Source organism: Eubalaena glacialis, chromosome 2 (assembly GCF_028564815.1).
Source record: "Eubalaena glacialis isolate mEubGla1 chromosome 2, mEubGla1.1.hap2.+ XY, whole genome shotgun sequence".
NCBI lineage: Eukaryota > Metazoa > Chordata > Mammalia > Artiodactyla > Balaenidae > Eubalaena > Eubalaena glacialis.
Window position 1 is genome coordinate 170,666,464 of NC_083717.1, and position 24,474 is coordinate 170,690,937.

Sequence of the window (24,474 nt, forward strand, 5' to 3'; positions counted from 1 at the left end):
TATACACCCATTTAACCACCACCATAAACAAGATATAGCACATTTCTGTTGAGTTCCCAGTTGGCCTTTTGCAGTCAGTCCTCTACTCTCACTCTTGGTAACAACTGATCTACTCTGGATCACCTTAAATTAAATTTGTCTTTTCTAGGGTTTCTATAAATGAAATCATACACTATATACTTTTTTGTGTCTAGCTTATTTTGCTCAGTATAATGTTTTCGAGAATGATCCGTTATGTTTTTTTTTATGTCAATAGTTTGTTCCTTGTTACTGGTGAGTAGTATTCTATAATAGGGATATAACACAATTTGTTTACCATTCACTTTCTTTTTTTTTTTTCCAATGTTTTATTTTATTTTTTTTAACATCTTTATTGGAGTATAATTGCTTTACAATGGTGTGTTAGTTTCTGCTTTATAACAAAGTGAATCAGCTATACATATACATATATCTCCTCCCTCTTGCGTCTCCCTCCCACCCTCCGTATCCCACCCCTCTAGGTGGTCACAAAGCACTGAACTGTTCTCCCTGTGTGATGCGGCTGCTTCCCACTAGCTATCTGTTTTACATTTGGTAGTATATATAAGTCAATGCTAGTCTCTTACTTCGTCCCAGCTTACCCTTCCCCCTTCCCGTGTCCTCAAGTCCATTCTCTACATCTGCGTCTTTATTCCTGTCCTGCCCTAGGTTCTTTATAACCATTTTTTTTTTTTAGATTCCATATATATGTTAGCATACAGTATTCGTTTTTCTCTTTCTGACTTACTTCACTCTGTATGACAGACTCTAGATCCATCCACCTCGCTACAAATAACTCAATTTCGTTTCCTTTATGGCTGAGTAATATTCCATTGTACATATGTGCCACATCTTCTTTATCGATTCATGTGTCGATGGACACTTAGGTTGCTTCCATGTCCTGGCTATTGTAAATAGAGCTGCAATGAACATTGTGGTACATGACTCTTTTTGAATTATGGTTTTCTCAGGGTATATGCCCAGTAGTGGGATTGCTACCATTCACTTTCTGATGGACTTGCAGATTGTGTCTAGTTTTGAGTTTTATGAATAAAAGTTATCATGAAAAAGTCATGAACACTTGCAACAAGTCTTTGTGCAGACATACATTTTTATTTTATTGTGTAAATACCTAGGGGATTGCAGGGTCATATAGTAAGTGAATATTTAACTTTATAAGGAATTGCCAAATTTTTCCAAAGTGCTATATTATTTTGCATTTCTACCAAGAAGTATGAAATTTCCAGTTGTTCTACATTCTTGCCAACACTCAGTACTGTTTTTCTTTTTAATTTTAATCATTCTAGTGGGTGATAGTAATATCTTGTGGTTTTAATTTGCATTTCCCCAATACTGTTGAGCATATTTTCATTTGAGTATTTGCCATTTGTACTTCTTTGTTTGTGAAATGTCTGTTCAAAATTTTTGCCTATTTTTCAGTTAATATCTCATTATTGAGCTATAAGAGTTCTTCATATATTCCAAATACAAGCCTTTTGTGAGATATATGTATTGCACATATATTTTTCTTGTCAATGGCTTGCCCTTTTTTTTTTTAATGTTGTCTTTCAAGAGTAGGAAGCTTTAATTTTGATATACAGTCAGCCTCTGTATCTGTGAATTCTGTATCTACACATTCAACCAACAGCAGATGGAAAATATTTTTGAAAATTCCAGAAAGTTCCAAAAAGCAAAATTTGAATTTGCTGGGCCCTGGCAACTATTTACATAGCTTTTACATTGTATTTACAACTATTTACATAGCTTTTACATTGTATTTACAACTATTTACATAGCTTTTACATTGTATTTACAACTATTTACATAGTATTTACATTGTATTAGGTATTATAAGTCATCTAGAGATGCTTTAAAGTATGTGGGAGAATGTGTGTAGGTTATATGCAAATACTATGCTATTTTATATAAGGGACTTGAACATCCTCAGATTTTGGTATCCATGGGGGGTCCTGGAACCAGTCCCCCGTGATACCAAGGGACAATTATAGTCCCATTTATGTTTTTATTTTTCCTTTTGGAGTACATGCTTTTTGTGTATTGTCTAAGAATTCTTTACCTAAACTAAGGTCATAACATTTTTCTCTTATGTTTTATTCTAGAAGTTTTTAGTTTAGCATTTACATTTAGGTCAATGATCAATTTTTTAAATTGAAGTATAGTTTCCCTACAATATTATATAAGTTACAGGTGTGTAATATAGTGATTCACAATTTTTACAGGTTATGCTTCATTTAGAGTTATTATAAAATATTGGCTATGTTCCCCGTGTCTTGCAATATCACCTTGTAGCTTATTTTATATCTAATAGTTTGTACCTCTTACTCCCCTACCCCTATATTGCCCCCCCACCTTCCTTCTCCCTACTGGTAACCACTAGTTTGTTCTCTATATCTGTGAGTGGTCTGTGAGCAAACCACTAGTTTGTTCTGTATATTCTCACGGATATAGAGAATACGAATACAAATGGTATTTGCCTTTCTCTGTCTGACTTATTTCACTTAGCATAATGTCCTCCAAGTCCATCTATGTTGCTGTAAATGGCAAAATTTTGTTCTTTTTTGTGGCTGAGTAGTATTCCATTGTGTGTGTGTGTGTGTGTGTGTGTGTGTGTGTGTGTGTGTATCTTGCATCTTCTTTATCCATTCATCTGTTGATGGACACTTAGGTTGCTTCCATATCTTGGCAATTGTAAATAATGCTGCTGTGAACATTGGGGTGCATGTATCCTTTTAAATTAGTGTTTTTGGTGTTTTTTTTGGATATGTATCCAGGAGTGGAATTGCTGGGTCATATAGTAGTTCTATTTTTAGTTTCTTAAGAAACCTCCATATTGTTTTCCCCAGTGGCTGCACCAATTTACATTCCCACCAACAATGTACAAGGGTTCCCTTTTCTCCACATCCTCACCAACATTTGTTATTTGTGTTCCTTTTTTTAAAATATTTACTTATTTATTTTGCTGTGCTGGGATCTTCGTTGCTGCGTATGGGATCCTTGTTGTGGCATGTGGGATCTTTAGTTGCAGCATACAGGGTCTTTAGTTGCAGCATGCAAACTCTCAGTTGTGGCATGTGGGATCTAGTTCCCTGACCAGGGATCGAACCCGGGCCCCCTGCATTGGGAGCACGGAGTCTTAGCCACTGGACCACCAGGGAAGTCCCTGTTTGTGTTCCTTTTGATGATAGCCATTCTGACAGGTGTGAGGTAATATCTCATGTGGTCCTGATTTGCATTTCCGTGATGATTAGTGATGCTGAGGGTCTCTTCTCGGCCATCTGCATTTCCTCTTTGGAAAAAAATGTCTATTCAGTTTTTCTGCCCATTTTTTAATTGGATTGTTTGTTTTTATGATGTTGAGTTGTATGAGCTGTTTGTATATGTTGGATATTAATCCCTTATTGGTCATATCATTTGTAAATTTTTTTTCCCATTTAGTAGGTTGTCTTTTTGTTTTGTCAGCGGTTTTCAAAAGCTTTTAAGTTTAATTAGGTCCCATTTGTTTGTTTTTGCTTTTATTTCCTTTGCTTTAGGAGATGGATCCAAAAAATATTGCTGCGATTTATGTCACAGTATTCTGCCTATATTTTCCTCTAGGAGTTTTATAGTATCTGGTCTTACATTTAGGTCTTTAATCCATTTTGAGTTTATTTTTGTGTATGATGTTAGAGAATGTTGTAATTTCATTCTTGTACATGTAAGTGTCCAGTTTTCCCAGCACCACTTATTGAAGAGACTGTCTTTTCTTCATTATATATTCTTTAATGATCAATTTTAAGTTAACTTTTGTTTATATTGTAAGACAATGTTCAAAGTTTATTTTCTTTCTGGGATATTCAATTGTCCTAGCAACATTTGTTGAAAATCCTTTCCCCTTGTATTACTTTGGCATTTTTGTCAAAAATTAATTGACCATATGAGTGGGTCTATATCTGGACATTTTATTCTGTTCCACTGATCTATATGTCTCTCCTATGTTAATAGCATACCGTCTGTATTATTGTAGCTTTATTGTAGATCCTAAAATAGTGTAGGTCTTACACTATTTTGGGATGTAGTGTAGGAGGTAGTCTAAGTCCTCCAACTTTGTTCTTCTTTTTCAAAGTTGTTTTGGTGCTTTTAAATCCTTAACATTTACATACAAATTTTATTATCGGCTCATCAATTTCTATTAAGAAAAAACCTGTGGCATTGTGATTGAGATTACATTGAATCCCAATACACTGGGAAATATTAATATCTTAATATTGTGTCTGACAATCCATAAACATTGTATATATCTTCCTTTATTTAGGTCTTTTAAAATTTTTTCAGTGATTATTTTATCATTTTCAGTGTGGAGGTTTAGCACGTATTTTGTTAAATTTATCCACAAGTGTTTTATATCTTTTGGTGCTGTCACAAAAGTTATTTGTAGTAGCCAGCCTCCAGGTTGGCCCTCAATGCTCCTTCCCTCCTGCTATTCATGCCCTTGTACAGTCCCCCCTGCAATGCACACACATCGTACCAGATCTGTGTGACCAATAGGATATGGCAAAGTGATGGAATGCCACTTCTGAGAGTAGGCAGTAAAAGGCATCATGGCTTCTTCCTTGCTCTCTGTTGGATTGCTTGCTCTGGAAAACATGAGAACAGCTCTACTGGAAGGTCAAATGTGGTGAAGAACAGATACCCTCATAAACGAGGAACGGAGGCCTCCACTAACAAGACGTGAATGAGTGATCTTGAAAGTGCATCCTCCAGACCCAGTCGAGCCTTCAGATGACAGCAGCCCTGGCTGACATCTTGACTGCAACCTCCTGAGAGATGCTGAGCCAGACCACCTGGTGAAGCTTTTCCCAGATTCCAGACTTGTAGAAACTGTGTGAGATAACAGATGTTTGTTGTTTCAAGCTGCTAACTTGGTAATTCATTATGTAGCAGTTGAGAACTAATACAGTATTTTGAAAAATTAATGGTATCTATTTTATTTCAATTTCTAACTCTTTGTTTCTACCATTTAGAAATTCTTTTTTTTTAAAAATATACATAGACCTTGTACCTTTGTCCTTGCTAAAAATCAGCGCTTTTGCAGATATTTTAGGATTTTCTACATAAGCAGTCATGTTATCTGTGACAAAAACAGTTTTGCTTCTTTTCAAATCTGGATGCTTTTTATTTATTCTACTGCCTTATTAACCTGGTAGGACTTTTAGTATAATGTTAAAAAAATGGTGAGAGCAGATATTCTTGCCTTGGTCTTGATCTTAAGGGGAAAACCATTCAGTCAGTATGACGTTAGTTGTAGGTTTTTCCAAGATGCCCTTTATCAGGCTGAGGAAGTTTTCTTCTGTTCTTAATTTACTAAAAGGTTTAAATTTTTTTTTCTCAATTTTTTTTTGTCATCAATACTAGATTTATAGTTTTATTATAGTAAAAAATAGTTGTTACAGTGAGATCTACACACATATACAGAATTACATTTAAATTCATATAGAACAATATTTACATTTTAAGTTATACCTGAAATTAGAAGATGAAGTATGGCTTAAACTTTACAACAAAGAAAAGAAAAATACATGGGATAAAAATAGAGTTAACAGTAAAAATAGAACAATCTGTTCTTGATACATGTGGAAACTTTTTGTCAGAATGCTACATCTTCTTAATATGATTGTCTAAACCATTAAAGTATGGGTAGCTCAGTTTTATTTTGTCAGCAATTTGTTTGACAGGATTATAAACTAATGTTTTTGAAAGCAAATCCAAGCCATTTTCAACCAAGCTTTTGACATGGGATGCTAGGCTTCCTGGTTTTCACTTGGGAAATGTATTCTTATAGTCCTGTAAAGATGCCACTTCTGGCCATGTTTCATTACTGGGGGGGCCCAAAGCTTTGAATATTTTAAAGAGTTGATCAACTTCTGAATTCCCATAGAAAAGTGGCTTCTTTGTTGTTAATTCTGCAAATATGGTATCTATATGCCAAATGTCAACTGGAGTCGAGTAGTGAGCTGACCCCAGCAGTACTTCTGGAGATCTCTACCAGAGTGTTACTAACTCATGTATGTATACTCTAATAGGTATTCCAGAAGCTCTGGCAAAGCCAAAGTCAACTAGTTTAATTGTTCCTTTGTTATCAGTAGATTTTGAGGTTTTAAATCTCTGTGAAGAGATCTTCTAGGCTGACAAAACACAATCCCTTGTAGGGTTTGGTACAAATAACTCTTAACAAGTGAAGAATCCATGAACAGACCTGGAGGGATAGAATCCAAGTACTTTTGAGATCCAAGGAATTCAAAGATGAGATATAACCTGGATTCCTGCATAACCACATTTGAAGATTGACTATGTTTGGATGACAGAGTTCTAAAAGAGAAATTTCCTGAGTTGAGGCACTAGGAACACTTCCTCTTTACTTTCTAGTCTGATTTTTTCATGGCTACCACTTGACCTGTAGTTTTGTGTCTACCCTTATACATAATTCCATAGATACTTCTCCAACTTTCTCTATTTTGGAATAATCATCCACAATTACTAAATAAGAATGGTAGATCCTGGATTATCATTCTGTGATGGTAGAGGATATGGTTGGAGGTGTCAGAGGGGTGGTGGAGGCAGTGATGCAGCTACCATATCTGTGTCGCTCTTCCTCAACTTTCAAGAGCCCTGAGGGCTTTTATTATGAATAATTCTTCTAATAATCTTTCTGAGTCTATTGAGATAATTGTTTTTTTCTTTTTTGTTCTGTTAGTATGTTGAATTACATTGATTGATATTTGAATGTTAAACCAGCCTTGCATTCCTGAGATAAAACCCACTGGATCATCATGTATGAATTGTTTTTGAAAATATTTGATGAATACTTTCTATTATTTGAGGCACATTTGCATTTCATCTGAGAGAAGCCAGGAGACTCTGCTCCCATTGGCTGCTTTTGGGAGCACAGTGCTTCCTTGGTGCTTGAAACTTGGATAAGTGGGTTTTTGTACCCCTTTGAGATCCTTGGGGGAAGTGTCCAGACTGAGACATGTGGGAATCTTGGTAGACTGTGGATAATTTCTTGCCCCCCTGAATCAATATATTTGTTCAATCAAAATGTTTGTTCAGCTTTAATTTGGAGGAGGAGTTGAAAACTGGGAAAGTGAAAAAAAGAATGGAGAAGGAGGACTGCTGGTAGAAACCTCAAAATAGGGAGAATATTAAGATATTAGCTACCTTAAATGACAAATATTCACTATTGAAATCATGGCCCTTAGAGGTCTTAGCTACAACTTCAGGATCATTTTGCAGTATTCCTTTAACCACACATTCTACTTTCCTGAGAGGAGTTTCGAACTTGCATTTTTCCTCTCTCTCCTTAATTTCCAGTGACACACCAGCATCCAGTGATGTTTGAACATATCTTTCCTGTGTAGTGGTGCTCCATGCAGCTGCCTGGCAGACCCACTCCTTAATTTGACTCTGGCCTATTTCCTCTTAATGCTTTGATCAGTATTTGTCGAGAGCTCAGTGTCCCCTTCTTCGAGACTCCAGGGAGATGGGTATGAAATATTATAATAATTTATTTTCACTCAAGGGCATTAAGACCAGGAGAAACCTCTCTTGGCCTGCCTCGGGGGCTGGGGTTAGTGTCAGTGTGTTATGAGTAGGGAGACTGAGACATGGGATTATGAAAAGGAAACTTTCAGTGGATGAAATGATAGGAAAGAGTCTGGGTTGCTCCATCGAGTCCCAAATAGCTGCCAACTTCTCAAGGTTAACACACTGAGAAGGGCTAGACCCTCTTGGCTTTCTCCTGTATTCAGGCGGCTATGGATCTATGAGTCTGTGAAAATAGCTGCTGAGCAGAGTAGAGCAATGCAGTCTCTCTTTCTCTATCCTCTGTCTCATTTTTCATTCTCTCCTCGATCCCCCTCTCATCTAGACTGGGACAATCAGATGACAAAAGAGTTCTACTTTAAAACAAGTGCACTCAGGTATTTATAGTAAGGAAATGGACTGAATGAGCCAGCTGCTAAAAATAGATGGTCTGACTTAATCCATTCAGGAAGATTGTGGCCCAATGCATTTAGGGATAAAATAAATCAGTTCAGATCTAATATTTAGAAAACTTATCCTAGATTGGAATGGTTGGCCTCTTGTGAGAAATGCTATAGATTTTTCTAAACTGGCAGCAGTGGTGGGGATGGGCTTTGCAGGGAAAAGGCTTGACATCAGCCTAGACATCAGAAGATCTTCTTAAGTCTGTTTTAGTTTTCCTCCAGAAAAATTGGTCTAAGTCCTCTAAGCTCTGTACAAAACAAATGTCAGTAAACCTTGCTGAGTCCATAAGGTAGGTTTGGGGCTCTGACTTATGTTTGGGGAATACTAACTCTCTGTCAATCGTATGGTAGATACTCATTCAATTTTCCCACATGGGTAAGTTCTTTTAATAAATAAACACATGCATAGCATTTATTGAATACTTACTGAGTGACTTGCACCATGCTAGGCCCTTCTCATTCTATTTTATTTAGACCTCACCCTAACCTTGACATATGCTCTCCTTTTTGCTGATAACACAAACTGAGGCTCAGCTAGGATTTTCCAAAGCCATGTCGGTTGAGAATAGCAGATTGAGATCTGAACTCATATCTAGCATGGGGGATAGATATGGAGTCTTGCAGTATTTTTGCAATCCTCTTGCCATTTTATTCTGGGCGGTGCACTTACAGGCCCTCAATCAGTGTTTATAATGAAGGCTTTCTTGATTCTCATTATCTGTTCCTCCTTTGAGTTCAATAGCCTACTTGTACTGTTCAACTTCGCATCTACTTTATGTTATCTTATATCATCCATTGTATCAGTTAGGAATGTGTAATTTGCAAGGAAAAATACCTCAACCGTTGTGGTGTTTTAAAGAAAAATGGTTGCAAGTTCTTTTTACGCCTCCAATTGAGAGCTGGCATCTGTGTCTCATCTCCTTGAATCTGGTGACTGCTTCGACCAACTGAGTACTGTAGAAATGACACTGATTCCTGCATAAGCCTGGATCATAAAAATCCATGCAACTTCCTTCTAGGTCTCTTGGAATGCTTGCTCTCAGAACCCAGCCACTGTGCTGTGAAAAGTCTAAGCCATATGGAGAGGCCACATGTGTTGGCACTTGGTCAACAGTCCCATCTGAGCCCAGTCTTTGATCATTCTAGCCTGGGTACCAGACACATGAGTGAAGAAGTTTTCTTGGAAATGGATTCTCCAGGTCCAGCTATTCTAGTTCCTGGGTGTTTGAGTCACTCACCTGGTTGAGTCTTCTCAACAGAGGCTCCGGATATCGTGCAGTAGAGACAAACCATTCCAGATGGACCCTGTCTGAATTCCTGACCTGCAGAATCTGTGAGTTTAATAAAATGACTTATTTTAATGTCACTAAGTTTTAGAGTAGCTTGTTACACAGTACAAGTAACTGGGATATCCAACTAGCACTGGTTTACAGCAATTGAAATATGTGTATACATGTATTTAATGTAGTAGAAGATCTAAGGGTAAGCCCTTGTTGGCATTAGTTCACTGCTCAGCTATGCCATCAGGGACCCAGGATCTTTCCATGTGTCCATATTGCCATCCTTAGTATGTTGCCTTTGTCCTCATGCTTGTTGCCTCATAGCTTTGGCATAAATGCTGTAGCTCCAGGCATTGCATCCGCATTCAGTTAGGAAGAAGAAAGGACAGGCAGAGCTAGCCTCATCTATATGGTTTTATTAGGAAAGCAAAAGCTTTCCCAGAAACCCTCAGGTCTTTACTTATGTTTCACCAGCTAGAATTTTGTCACATGTTCACCCCTCAGGGGAAGGGAGGCTGAAAAAATGAGTATTTACCTGGCATATTGCTGTCCTAAACACAGTCTGGATTTGCTTAGCAAGGATACCGGAGAGCGTGAGCACCATGTGGGCAAGACCAGTGTCTGCCACAGACCTCAGTTGCTTTGCATCATTTTTTTCTGGTTGGTTCAACTAGGTGGTGAGTTTTTGAAAACAGAGACAGCGATGGTTACTCCTCTGGAATGCTTCTTAGCATGCCACATAGCACTGAGAATGTCATTTCTGTTTATTCACCTACTGAAGAAAGAGGAGAATAATAAGGGGGAGATTTTCTAGAGCAGAGGTCTTCGCATTTTTTCCTTGCATATCCCCTGAAAAAAATGTGAGAGACAGTGTACCCCCTTGTACATTTTTAACTTGGTATCTACAGTTACTATAACTTTACATAAAAATTACAAAGAATGTAATTTTTGGCAAATAGTAAATACTGAAATTTAAAAATTTTAAAATAAACCTTTACATTGCTCTTTTTAAAGTTTCCAATCTAAATACCATAATGATTTGATACTACTGTCTTCTGTTTAAAAATATACAAAAGACCTTTTCTTTAGTAGTCAGAAAATTTTACATCATTCCTTTTTCTCCTTGAACTCACATTTTCATTCCACTTTCCCCACAGAATTTTATCCTAATGTAATATATTTTTATGCTTGAAAGTTTTTTATTGATTTCTGTATCATGCTTCTCTGCAACAAAAACATACATATAGATTGAAACAGCATTTTAAAACATTTCATGTAACTAAAAGGCTTTAAGTATTAAAACATTTCTTCTGGATTGAATTATCATTAAAATTATTATACTACGTAATTGAGAAAAGCAACATAGATATATTATAATTTTGATATGGAATTATTAAACACAGAAGTGAAATTCATTGGAAATGCATCTGCTATGAGATGGATGGCATTTTAAAAACTTGTATCATGTATCTGTGGGTGAATATTACTTACTGCTTGATTGATACAGTTTGGCATCAATTGCAAGCCAATTTTTTGTTTATTAAGACATAAATGCTGACGGATGTTAACTAGACTTATTGTGGTCATCATTTTGCAGTCTATACTAGTATTGAATCATTACATTGTACACCTGAAACTAGTGTAACATATTTCAATTTAAAAAAAAGGTTAAAGTGCTGAAAACGTTCACATAAGTAAGTGGAAATGTAAGGAAAATTGTTACATTTGAATTATTTGAACTGCTTCCAAGTCGTATATTAAAAATCACATAGTGGTCTATCATCAAAAATTATTTTTAATGATCTATCAGTTGACAGCTCAAATTAGGTCCCCATTCGATTATGTGGAAAACACCTGACTTGGAAAAGAAATTGTAACCAGTCATTTGAGTTGTTCATTTGCAAATGGATTTTCCTCTCATTAGAGACATTCACAACCTCAATATTTCTACTTACTCCCTGTTTGGAGCCCTGGAAGTTTGTCCTCCAGGACACATAGTAAGATTTGGGATGTGTGAGCACTATGCCTTGCTTTTGGTAAGTGGGAGGAGGGCTACTGTGAAAGAGAACATAGGGAAGATGCGGAAGGAGAACTTGCCTGATGCCCCAGCTGCAGGCAGATCAATTTTAGGGGAGTCTTAGGAAAAATGAGGATTTGGAAATTGATCTTCATCAATCTATCCATGTCCCCAAACCAAGTCGTCTTATACCCCCAAGAGCATGTGTACCGCAACTTGAAGGCTGCTGTTCCAAAAGCTGTTAGAACTCATAGAGATGTTATCACTCTTGGAGAGGATGAATTTGCTTGAGTTCCCCTTTAGGCATACTGGCTCTCAATGAGCTGCTCTGTGCAGTGCCTTATAGGTACCATCTTACCAAGTCCTGAGAACAATCTTAAGAGGGAGGAATCATTATCTCTATTTTGCAGATGAGAATGCAGTGGTTAAGGGAAGTAGCAGGCATCAGGCACCAAAACTGGGGTTCAAACCCAGGTCGCTGGGTTTACAGAGCCTGAGCTATTTAGCCACTGTGTTAAATTGTGCCTGGCTCTGGTTACAGGGAGCATAGCTCCTCTTCACAGGAGCTGTTGCCTGGACTGCTGTTGCTTTTATCTCTGTTTCCTTCTTGGCAAATTTCTCTAAACCCAGATGGCTGGGCCCCATCTCTAGAATTTCTGATTCTGTAGGTCTGGGGGAGGCCGAGAATCTGCATTTCTAACAAGTTCCCAGGTCTGGGAGCCCACTTCTCTAAAGCATGTCCAGCTTCATGGGAGAGATTCCCGTTTCTAATGTATTTAGGGACTGATGCTTTTTCCCTTAAGAAGTTTCTTTTAGGGCTGAGGTTTTCACTTGCCTTGAAGTGAGTATATATAAAATGCACATTGCATATATATTTCAATGCCTGAAACAACTTTGGAAAAACTTGTGCTGCAGGAATTTTTGCTGGAGATTTTTTTGGTGGTATTGCACACGGGCATGCCTGCATCAGGGGAAATTGTGTTTACATATTTTTATTTATTTGTATATCCTTTGCACACGAAGGTCCTCTGTGTCTCTGCCAAGTTGTTCACTCTGTCTGTCTGGATGGAATGTCCTTTCCTTCATTCTTAACCTATTGGTTCAGTCCTCATGACTCATCTCAAAATAATATCTTCTCTCTGAAATTTGCTGGTTAACTTAAGTACCTCTTCCCTGAACTCCTCTAGCCTGGCATAGCATGCCATAGGCACAATATTGCTTACACGTTCTCTCTTGCATTGGTTGATAAATTTGATACTAGCAAAGTGCCCAATAAATAATAATAGCTAGCAAACATTTAATAAGCATTTACTAAATACTAGGTATTTGCTTACATTTACTATTTCATTAAATTCTTACAACAATCTTATGAGGTAGATACTGTTATTATCCCTATCTCATAGTTGAGGAAACTGAGGCACAGAAAGGTAACTTAGACAAGGGCATACAGCTATTCAGGGGCATTTCCTTTGTTGAAGTCTCTGTGACCTAGACTGACCCTTGGGCTTGCAGCCCCAAATACTGATCTGTCAGCCCATGAAGCTCATTGACATGAATGCACATAATTTGTATCGAGAGAATGCCAGGCCATTGATTTGTGTGGCTAGAAATGCCCAGGGGAAAGGGTACTCTGGGCAGTGTATTCTGTCTCTTATGGCAGACTTCTCGAGAAGCCTAAGTATAAGCCTCCATTTGACTTGCTAGCACAACAGTTCAGACCAGGGGAGTTAGTGACACAGGTGCAACCTGTAGTGGCCTCGGGTTAATACAATTCACTGCTGCAACAAAGATATTGTTGGGAGCAATAGGGCAAGTCCTTGGGTACTATTGCTTGGTGGATAAGAGAAGAGATTCTGCAGCTAGACTGAATGGTTCAAATTCCAGCTCTGCCACTTACTAGCTATGAGGAGTTGAGCAATTTACTCATCTGAACAAGATGTTGATAATAATGGAAACTATCTCATAGGCTTGTTTCGAAGGCTAATACATTTGCATATATAAGGAACTTAGAGGTGTGCCAAATATATAACAAGAACTGTACTATTGTGACTATTAGTGTTGTATTCTCAGTGCCCAGTGGAGGCCTGGCACATAATAGAAGCGCTATGCATGAATGAATAAATGAATGACTAGTTTGACTAAAACTTTGTTAGACTCTCCCAATATTTACTTGAAAGCAGTCACTGTCAAAAAAAAACTAACAGTAAAGAGATACATTTTAAATTGAGACCAGTACACATGTACACACACACACTTCATGAAAACAATAAACAATACTTACTATTATTACATGTGATGCAATCATATTTTCTATTCTATGTTATTTCATTTTTTTAAAAATGCTGGTAACTCCCTAGTTGATTTTACCACCTATGAAGGAGTCAGGACAATTTGATAAACTACCGCCTTAAGAGATTTCCCCTTTAATGAACACATTCCATGTATAGATATGTTAATATTGCCAGGCAGGCTTTGCATATCTTTGCTCAATCTTTAGAAGACAGACTCATTACCCTCATTCCTCTCATTTTCAAGTTCTTGGGCCCTGTATATAGGTCAATAGAGATCATCTCCTCTATTCTGTGGCTGGCCTTGAGGTCTGTGTGTCTTTCCAGGGCCCATGGATGGAACTCTTCCATGAAGCCGCAATTTCCTCAGGGCTGGGTGGACCAGAGCTGTGACCTAAAAGTAACTACATCAAAGGCCTTGAGCCTCTTTGGCAAAGTTCAAACTTGGCTAAGGAAATGCTGTCTTTACAGACTCTAGTCTCAGTTTTAACACTTTCGCCGAAGGGTGACCAGCACCAGCTGTGGCAATGGTCTTGGTCTTTCCCTGCTTCTTGGCTCACCAGAGGTAAGTTGCTACCACTCTACCTCCCAAAATGAACTGTTGGCTCCTGGGCCCCCTTCCACACTGGGGAAGCCTTATGCTTGTATTTAGCCCAGATTCCTCAGTTTTGTTTTTTTTTATTTTATAAATTTATTTATTTATATATTTTTGGCTGAGTTGGGTCTTTGTTGCTGCGCGCGGGCTTTCTCTAGTTGCGGCCAGCGGGGGCTACTCTTCATTGCGGTGCGCGGGCTTCTCATTGCGGTGGCTTCTCTTGTTGCGGAGCACAGGCTCTAGACGTGCGGGCTTCAGTAGTTGTGGCTCATGGGCTCTAGAGCACAGGCTCAGTAGTTGTGGCGCACGGGCTTTGTTGCTCCATGGCATGTGGGATCTTCCCGGACCAGGGCTCGAAGCCGTATCCCCTGCATTGGCAGGCGGATTCTTAACCCCTTTACCACCAGGGAAGCCCTCCTCAGTTTTTTGATGGCTGGCAAGGGTGAGTAGGAAAGTGTGCTGCTGGAGAATTATGTTCGATGGGGTGGGGTGGACCGCAGGGTGCTGGAAGGAGAGGCTGGTCCTGATGTGGGTTTAGAACTGTATAGACTCTAGACCGAGGTGCCCTTTTGAAATGCACTGGCCTGACCTCCTTTTGCTGCCCTGGATTGTGCTCCCCCGTCTTTGGTCATTCTTCTTGTGTGAATGGTAAGGACAGAATCCTTGGGAAACTTTCCTAGCCATCAGCTTGGTTCTTTTCAAGGCTTGTGTATAAATGCCACATGTAATACTAGTTCAAGTCAAAGGAGAGGAAAGAAAAAGTCTGCATGGTCAGGGGAACTCAATGTGTCAGTAATGATACTAACAACCACTGCTACTATTTACTGAGCATTTCTGAGTGATGATACAGTGGATTCTGCCTCCTGATTCAAACTGGCAACTGCGTCTCTGCTTTGTTATCTTGTGGTCCAGGGGACCTCTATTCATCTTTGTTGTTTAAACATTTTAAACTCTCTTCCATTGTTTCTTCGAAATGCTAAAGCTAGCCTTCTTAAACCATGCCCATTTAGGGCTCTTGTTTTTTTCTGGCTTAGGAGGGTGTAAACCTCCACCTGTCTTCCCACACCTGTCCCTCTGTTCTTCATTACTTTTCAAAAATGTTAGAGCCTTAGTATATTCCCACCCAAAGACTCAGTAATGCAGACTTTTAAGATTTACTGATTTTGTATGTGTTCACATTTTCCAAGTATTCCCTAGCCTATTTGTTGTCGATAATTATTTTTGCAAAGTCTTCATTACTTCCTAATAGTTTAAATGTGTTTCTTGGCCCCCTCCCTCTTTCCTTTCCTGTACTTTCACTATTCAAGCAGTGGGTTATGGATTTTTGGATTTCATGGAGCAGAAGTTAAAAAAAAGAAAGGTAGGGTAACTTATGTAGGGTTGCCATCTTTTAATTTTTTTCAAATAAAAACAAATACCATTTACTTTTAATATAACCTTATTTATTTTAAAATAGTTTTAGAATTACAGAAACATTGTGAAAACAGTACAGAGAATTCCCATAGACGTCACACCCAGTTTCTCCTATTATTAACATCTTACATTAGAGTGGCACATTTATCTCAGTTAATGAACTAATATTGGTACATTATTATTGAATGAAGTTCATATTTTATTCATGTTTTCTTAGTCTTCCCCTAATGCCCTTTTCTGTTTCAGGGGCCCATCCTGGATACCACATTCCATGTAGACTCCTCTTGGCTGTGACAGTTTCTCAGACTTTCCTTGTTTTTGGTGACTTTGACACTTTTGGCGAATACTGGTCAGGTATTCTGTAAAATGCCCCTTAATTGAAATTTGCCTGATGTTTTTCTCATGATTAGGCTGCGGTTGTATGTGTTTGGAGGAAGACCACAGAAGCAAAGTGTCATTCTCATCACATATCAAGGGTGCCTACGGTCAACGTGACATCACTGCTGATGTTGACCTTGATCACCTGGCTGAGGTGGGGTCTGTCAGGTTTCTCCACTGTCAAGCTATTTATTTATTTACTTAAGGAATGATTATATTTATTCTTTAAACACTCTTTCAAAAAATCTCAAGGGAAAAAAAAAAAAAATCTCAAGGATGCCTCACTTTACAATGGCTGGACACTGTCAAATTATTCTTTTATCGCCCTTCCATACTGTTCTTTTTGGAAGGAAGTCAGTATGTGCAGCCCATGCTTAAGGAGTGGGGATTTATGTTGCTTCTTTTTGAGGATGGAGTATCTACATAAATTATTTGGATTTCTTCTGTATGGGAGATTTCTCTTCTCCCCCATATATGTATTCAATCATTTATTTATATAAGTATGGGATATAATCCAATGCTACTTTATTTATTTTGTTGCTCAGACTATTCCAGCTCTGAGCACTGTGGGGGGGGGGGTCTTTCAGTTGGCTTCCATCATTGTGGTCACCTGGGCTCTTCAGTGACACGAGCTATCAATTTCTTTTTAGTCTAAGTCTTTTTAGTCTTTTTATACTTTTTTTTTTTAAATGTTTTCTTTATTTTTTGTGTTTGTTTGTGTTTTTTTTTAAATTTATTTATTTATTTGGCTGTGTTGGGTCTTCGCCACTGCGCGAGGGCTTTCTCCAGTTGCGGCGAGCGGGGGCCACCCCCCATCACGGTGCGCGGGCCTCTCACCATCGCGGCCTGTCCTGTTGCGGAGCACGAGCTCCAGACGCGCAGACTCAGCAGCTGTGGCCCACAGGCCCAGCCGCTCCGCAGCATGTGGGATCCTCCCAGACCAGGGCTCGAACCCCTGTCCCCTGCATTGGCAGGCAGACTCTCAACCACTGCGCCACCAGGGAAGCCCTATACTTTTTAAGTCAGTTTAAGTGAAGGTTTCTGTCACTTGTAACCATAAGATTCTTTTTTTTCCCCACTCAGAACCTAGATATTTAATTTTATTTATTTATTTATTTATTGGAGTATAGTTGCTTTACACTGCTGTGTCAGTTTCTGCTGTACAGCAAAGTGAATCAGCCATACGTATACATATATGCCCTCTTTTTTGGATTTCCTTCCCATTTAGGTCACCACAGAGCACCGAGTAGAGTTCCCTGTGCTATACAGTAGGTTCTCATTAGTTATCTATAACAAATACCATTTACTTTTACCATCACTTCATAAAAGAAGTTGCCCAGTGGAGTCCTAGAAGCATGGCAATTGCCTTTGTGGAGATGAGTTCTCAGAGAAGCTCTCCTTCCTTACTGATTCAAGTTCAGTGTAATCTCTTGGGCACCCACTGTGTGCTCAGCTCTGTGGTGGACATAAAAGAAGGATTGGAGTTTTGCCTTTACCTTCAGGGATCCCACAGAGGAGACGAGACAAGCAGCTATGTAGGACTGCAACTCTGGGTCTGCCTTCTCCATGAGACTGTACTCTACTCAAAGGTGAAGATCATATCCTTATATCTCCTACGCCCCACTGCACCAGCACATGTCTGACACTTCATACATGCTATATCAATGTTTGCTCACTCATAATGAATTACAGGACAGTACGAGATCAAATATGTGTAGACCTTCGATTGAAGTGAATCATGTACCACTACTGTATGATAGTGTATCATGAGTGGTAGAATAGAGCAGGAAGGGGTAGGTCACAGCTGACTCAAGTTGGCAGGAAGACTTCATAGCAGGAGATGGTGAGATTGAGACGGGCCCTCAGGAATGACTAGAAGTCAGACAACCTGGCAGTAAGCAGTGGGGCTCTGTTGGAAAGCAGCTTGAGGCCCAGGGAGTAATATTCAGAGGAGGTTATGTCTTTGTTTTGCAGGGTAATCACTTGTTTGGAGTTTACGGTAGCATGGGTTGGTGATGAATACCAAAGAACCTTTAGGGCAGTGGTTCAAAACTGGGAGTGATTTTGCCCCCAGGAGACATTTGGCAACATCTGGAGACTTTTTTTTCTTAAAACTGGGGGAAGGGTGCTATTGGCATGTAGTTCTGGCATATGGTAGAGGCTAGGGATGCTGCTAAATACCTTACAATGCACAGGGCAGTCCTCTTCCCCCACCAAAGACTTGGCTGGCCCCAAATGTCAACAGCACTATAAGTTAGAAACTCTGGGGAATTCCCTGGCGGTCCCATGGTTAGGACTCTGAGCTTTCACTGCCGAGGGCCCGGGGTTCCATCCTTGGTCAGGGAACTAAGATATCACAAGCTGTGTAGCACAGACAAAAAAAAAGAGGAAAAAAGAAACTCTGATGTAGGGGGATTAATATGAAAAAGGAAATAGATATGATGCTATCAATAGCATTTCATGATCATGAGAAGTGCCTGGAAGCCAAAGCTACTATTACAGGGTAGCATTTACTTCTCTCCTTCTCTCCAAGGAACTTCCTTTTCCCTACCTTTACGGGTCTCTCTCCTGACTTGTGTTGCAGGTGTCTTTCTCTTCTCTCATTACCTCCCCTTTGGTTTCATATCTTCAGAGGTTCTACTGCCCTCCTGCAAGTCAAGAACTTCAGAGCTACCTGGGGAACTCTGGAAGGCTGTTTGGGCAATGAATAGAATTTGGAGATGAATGCAGCGGTCTTGGCCCAACATATATCTTTACTTTCATGTCATCTAGGCTAAAAGTCATTCTATTAAGCCTCATGGGTTATTTATTTATTCAAAGGGACTTTTTTGGCTTTGTCACATTTCTAATCTGTCAAGATTTCCCCCCCCCCCCCCGCCAGGGGTGTGATAGCTGCATTTGTTTACCTTAGGGATGACAGCAGGATATAGAGGTGAGTTTTCCAAAGTATAGTCCCTGTAACATTAATTCTCTATAATAATAAGTATTCTCTGAAAAAAAAGAGTTAAGAAAAAAATATTTCAGTGGTCACACTACAGGGTTAAACAGATATTTTAGTGTAAGACTTCTTAGAGTCTTTATTATTCATATGGGCGTTTTGAATTTCCAAGAGAAAGAAGTGGCATTCTATATTCTCAAACTTAATTGACCATGGGACACATTTTGTACAACATGTATCAACAACTTAGTTTGGGAAAGTATGGACTTTGGAGCTTTGTACCCAGAATTCAAATCTCTGCCTCCATCACTAACTCATTTCTTGGGATAAGTACTTGACTTTTTGAAGCCTCAGCTTCCTCATCTGGAAAATATAGTTATATATAGGCAAATAATCCTTCCTCACAAGGTATTGGGTGTTACCTCCTAATCTCATGCTTTCATGGTTGTCACATGTTTCTACGTTTTGTTGTTGACATGAATGTCTTTCCTACTAAACTGAAATCATTGAGGGCCTAGATGGTATCTTATGATCTTTACATTCTGAGTTCTTCCCCCAATTCCTGGCCTATCATGGCCTCGGTAAATGCTGAATGAATCCATGGGTAATGTATATAATAGATACAGTGCACCTTGTGCAGTCTCAGTGAATGCTAGTTCTCACCTGGCTCCTTCCCTTATCCCTCCTCAGTGTGTAAAAGCTTTTTGGAAGAGATAGGAAGGAAGGGGATTGGAGCCGTATAGTGATGGTAACTTTGATATTTTGGTTGGCTTAAGGCTTCATGAGGTTTCATGCTTTATCTGTATGACAGTTAGCTAGTGTATATCAGAGGCTTGCTTGAGGAAGGTGTGCTCATCTATTTATAATTTTGTGCCACAGTAACATTGGTTAGTTCTCATCTGGAGCATTCTGTTCAATTTGGGACATCAGTCTCAGGAGGGAGGGGATATTGGTTTCTTTAACATCCTTAGCCACGACTGCTTCTGGAAAGGATTGTGGAGAGGGCAAGGGAAACATTCACAAGCTGATGAGGGTCTTCCTGGGAGGGTTCTGGTGCAGATGGACATCTCAGATTATGATGGATGGTGAAGGAAATGACAATGTATACAGGGATACATGTTAACCTTCTTCGTAAGAGCAGCATACTATAAAGAAAAGGGCTTTGGACTTGTATGAGCAAACCTGGATTTCAGTGTGTGTGTGACTGCGTGAGGGGTTTCCTGCCTCCTGGGCCTGAGTTTGTCTTAAAAATGAAGGTTTGGGGGACTTCCCTGGCGGTCCAGTGGTTAAGACTCTGCGCTTCCACTGCAGGGGGTGTGGGTTCATCCCTGGTTGGGGAACTAAGATGCCACATGCCATGCGGTGTGGCCAAAAATTTAAAAAAAAAAAAAAGAAGAAGAAGATTTGGGGCCGGAAGATGTTTGCAGGTCTCTTTTTGTTTGATAAAGCGTAACTCTGAGACATTTGAGGGCTGTGTTGGAGAAGAGAGTCTAGACTGCACACTTTTTCTGTGGGTTTCAGAGGGCAGAACTCAGACCAGTAGGGTGGGAAGAGAAGAGGCCAGCTGGCTGCTCAATAAGAAAAAGTCATTTCAGAGGGAGGGAGAATGTGGATGAATTTTATTGCCAGAAGTGCTACCAGAGCCACCTGCCTGGGCTCTTCTAGAGATGACCCGTAAGACCCCTGCTGTCAATGAAGAAAAGTTTTATTTTAGAGTAATTTTAGATGTATGGAAAATTGTGAAGATAATACAGAGAATTCCCATATACCCTCCATCCAGTTTCCCCTGGTATTAACATTTTATATTAGTATGGCACATTTATTATAATTGATGAACCAACATTGATACATTATTATTAACTAAAGTCCACACTTTATTCAGATTTCCTTAGTTTTTACCTAATGTTCTTTTTCCGTTCCAGGATCCCACCCAGAATACAACATTACATTTAGGTTCCTCTTGGCTGTGATAATTTCTCAGACTTTCCTTGTTTTTGATGACCCTGACAGTTTTGAGGTGCACTGGTCAGGCATTTTGTAGACTGTCTCTCAGTTGGGGTTTCTCATGATGTGTTTCTCATGATTAGACTGGGGTCGTGGGTTTTGGGGAGGAAGACCACAGAGGTGAAGTGCCCTTCTCATCACATTGTATCAATGTGACTTTTCACTGATGATGCTGACCTTGACCACCCGGCTAAGACAGCATTTGTCAGGCTTCTCCAGTATAAAGTTATTATTATTGTTTTTGCCCCTTTTATATCATACTCTTTAGAAGGAAGTCTCAATGTACAGTCCACACTTATGGGGTGGGAAGTTAGGCTCCCCTTCCTTGGGAGGAGTCTTTAGTTTTAAAAGAAAAAAATTTATTTTGACTCTTGTTTGTCTCCCAAGTCTCTTGCAGAGCCCCAGGTGCAGTGAGTGAGCCCATTCTCATTTTTTCCTCAACATCAGACAGCTAATCAAGGCGTGGGGATTTACTTAAACTAACAAATGATTATCCTTCCCTGTAGAAGAGTTACCAGAATGCTGAATTTGCTAATTACTCTTCTCTCTGCTTCTTCCAAGCAGTGATCTTGAGAGAGATGAGACCAATCTATCTTAAGTGAGGGCTGCAACTCAGGAAACTGGGAGGCTGAGGAACAGGGAGGGGTGGCCACTTACCAAAAATGAAGTGGGGGGAGGTGGATGCAGAACTGAAGTGACCTAAAGGGAAATGATGTGGTTAAGAGGGAATTAACCACACTGGGCCTAATTGAAATTTCTCAGTCTGTGCTATCCATCAGCATTTCTTCTGGATTTCTGCTTGTATTGATACCTCTGCTAATGGGGGTTGAGCAGAAATGTTTATCCTGGGACAGTGGCTGCTCGGAGTCTCTCTGGCCTTCTGTTCCCAACTTGCTGCTATTTCCTCCACATCAGGCCTTTGCTGCTCACATCCAAAGCTGAACGTTTGTGTTCAATTCTGCCGTTAACTGTCTGTGTGATCTTTGAGCTCCCATTTCCTCATCTGTAAAATGATACGTTAGTTTGAACCAAAAAGGGTAAGATAGGCACTAGTGATGCTTGATCCCTTTTCATACTTTTGGCAGATATTGCTAACTGATCACACCATTCTCTCCTGCTGAGACAGATGTGGCCTCAGAATCTTTCTCAACACAGTGCTGTAGGTATTAACCATTTTTTAAAAAATTTATTTATTTATTTGGCTGCATCGGGTCTTAGCTGTGGCCCAAGGGATCTTCATTGTGGCAGGCGTGCTTCTCTCTAGTTGTGGCGTGCTGGCTCTAGAGCGTGGGCTCAGTAGTTGCAGCGCGCAGGGTTTCTAGTTGGGGTGTGCAGGCTCTAGAACGCTTCAGGCTTAGTTGCCCTGCAGCATGTGGAATCTTAGTTCTCTGACCAGGGAATCGAACCTGCATCCCCTGCATTGGAAGGCGGAATCTTAACCACTGGACCACCAGGAAAGTCCCAAGTAGGTATTAACTATTGATACATATCAGTTGGGGTGGGCAACAAGTAAATGATTTGCCATCCCTGGACTAGAGGCTTTTTTAGGGTCTTAAGATATTAAGATTCAGGTTTATACAATTCATTCATTATTCAGTCAACAAATATTTCTCAGTGTCAACATGTGCTAGGCATTGTGCTAGAGGCTGGGTATATGTTGGTGAATAAAATAGACATTGTCCTTGCCTTTGTGGGGCATAAAGATTGTAAATTCTTTGATAAATGTCATGTGTTGTATCTCAGTAGCTCTTAGTATAGTTTAGGGCAATCAAAATCAGCTGATGGTGGGAGGGGTAGGAAGTAGATTTCATTAAGCACCTTGGGCAAGGTTCAAATATATTATCTCATTTAATCCTCACAGCCACCTTATAAGTTAGGAAGCAATAGTCACAATTTACAAATGAGAAAAGAAAGGCATACAGAAGAAGTTGCCCAAGAGCCAGGAGTGGTAAGTGGTAGAGCAGAGACTGAACCTTTGTCAGTCTGATGCCAAGGGCAATGGGTTTTACACCACACCTCACTCATCCAAACTTTCTGTTCTTTAATAAAGAGAGAACATCTTCAGTAAGGAAGGAGGGCAGATTAGAGTCCACGCCACGGAGAAGGGGAGAGGATGGGCCCGTGTAGATGCTGACCTATGGCTGCTGGCGGCCCTGGCTGAGGTTGCTGTGTGTGGCTGGTGCAGCCAGTCAGCCCAGTGGAGCAGGGGTCTGGCTAGGATGGTGATGTGAATGAGGGCAGCCAAGAGAATGCCCCTCCTCCTGCCCCTAGATCATTTATCATATCACGTCAGCCTGATTTCCTCCTAGGCCTACCTTGGACTTGCAATGTAACCAGTCCTCTCCCAGTTTCTACCAGCTACTTAAAGCTCTAAGATTTCTCCCTATGCTCTTGTGCTGCCTCAAGTTGGGTTGCGCCCTGGAAAGATGTGTTGAAGGGAGAGGAGGAAGGAGGCAAATATTGGGCATAGTGGGTTGAACTTGCCCTCCTGCATGTGGCTCTACTCCAAGCCTAGACCTCTATCAGGGCCTGGACACCCAGCCTGGCCTTGCTCTGTTCTCACATTTAATACAAAGCTCTCCACCAGGCCTTGGCAATTCAGCTCCTGAATACCCAGAGTTTCACTCATGGAGACTGATGATATTCAGAGTTCGGAGGCCCATTAGTCCTCCTTGAATAGTAGGTCCAATATGGGAGAAATAAAGGACTTTCCTGGAAAAGAAATAGGGAAGAACATCTCTGAGGCTTCACTTAAGTTACTTCCAGAGACTAGGAAGACCCCTTTTCTCTTAGGCAAGCACTCCTTTTCTTCTTCTCCTAAATAACAGTTTAGTGGGCTATGAGAATCTCTCCTTCCTTATAAGTGAACTAAACATCACAGTTGGTCCCTGTTGTTTCCATTCCAGTTTCCCTGGGAGCACAGCCTGAAGCCAGGACTTGGATGCAGGTAGTTTACTTGGGAGGGGTGGTGGACACCGGATGCACCTGTAGGAATGAAGGGCTGATTGCTCATCTGCTGGGAGTGCTGTGGCTGAGAGCTCTCGGCTGTCAGGCCTCCCAGGGTGGCCTGTTACAAACAGCCACCCAGTTCAAGGTCACACCCACTTCCGGGGGTGCTTACATCCGATGACTGATGGAAGTCAGGGTAGAAAGCTCTTGTCACCTCCCCCCCCAACTCAGGATAACCTGGAGGTGTCATCTCAGCTTCAGAACTCCTCTGAGGGTCAGTGGAGGCTCACCTGGTGCTTCTTTCCCTTCCCCTCCACGGGTGTTGTTGATTCCTAGAACCCTCCATAATGAACCTGACCTGTGACTGTAGCTGCCTAATGTGGTCTGGGAAAGTGGATACTAGGATGGGATTTGGGAGCTGGATCACCATGGCCTGGCTGGCAGCGAGGACCATGTTACTCACGGTAGGTGGGGTAGTACAAGCTTTAATTTGTGGTGATTTGGGATGTATGCCAGTGGAAAAGAATGGATTAGCTGGTGCAGTGTATCGGC

The 24,474-nt window shown here is 40.3% G+C and overlaps 1 pseudogene; it reads right to left on the reverse strand.

Moving 5' to 3' along the window:
* Positions 1–5,670: 5,670 nt before the first annotated feature.
* LOC133084731 (cyclin-dependent kinase 1-like) lies at positions 5,671–9,944 on the reverse strand (annotated as a pseudogene).
* Positions 9,945–24,474: the final 14,530 nt, after the last annotated feature.